Here is a 676-nt window from a genome sequence, read left to right on the forward strand (position 1 = left end):
ATCGCACGGTATTTGATGCGAAGGGAAACAGCAGATCTCATGGTGATTACCGTTGTTGCTATTGTGGAGCAGACTAATTATATATATCTTTATGCCATGTCTTTCTCCTAACCCCGATTTGCGCCTTTACACGTGTACTGAGAGTTGTAACAATGGACTGTTCTATTTGGCTACCCTCCTGATTTCCAACGACTCTTCGCGCGTCCCAGCTTATGTCCCCAGTGTGAAGGTAAGACTCCCACCCTGTTCAATTTGATGGCAGGATTTCAAAAAAAAAACCGTGAGAATTCGGCGTGTCGCAAATAAATTCGACTACAAACGGAGCGGTAAGAAAGGAAGTTTATTGGCAAAGTCAAACAAGACGATTAGAATGTTCATTCAAATCTTACCAATATTTTTGTCAATGTCAATAGTTGTTCCAACTGCACAAGGGGACGGGGGCAGAATGTCATTGCTCCATTCTCCCTCGCCCAATAATAGCGACTGGGTGCCCGACGGCCGAGTTGAGAGCCAGTCCGGTGCACGACGAATGGACAGCTGCTACTTCCAGGGACTTAGGTTAAAGGGCCCCTTTGAAGTACAGCGCGGTTTAGGTCTTGTCATTTGTACAGGTTAAGTGGGAGAATTAAACACCCACAGCCAGGGCAACATCATCCCCCAGACCAATGCGCAGTAT

Source organism: Pristis pectinata, chromosome 39 (genome assembly GCF_009764475.1).
Source record: "Pristis pectinata isolate sPriPec2 chromosome 39, sPriPec2.1.pri, whole genome shotgun sequence".
NCBI lineage: Eukaryota > Metazoa > Chordata > Chondrichthyes > Rhinopristiformes > Pristidae > Pristis > Pristis pectinata.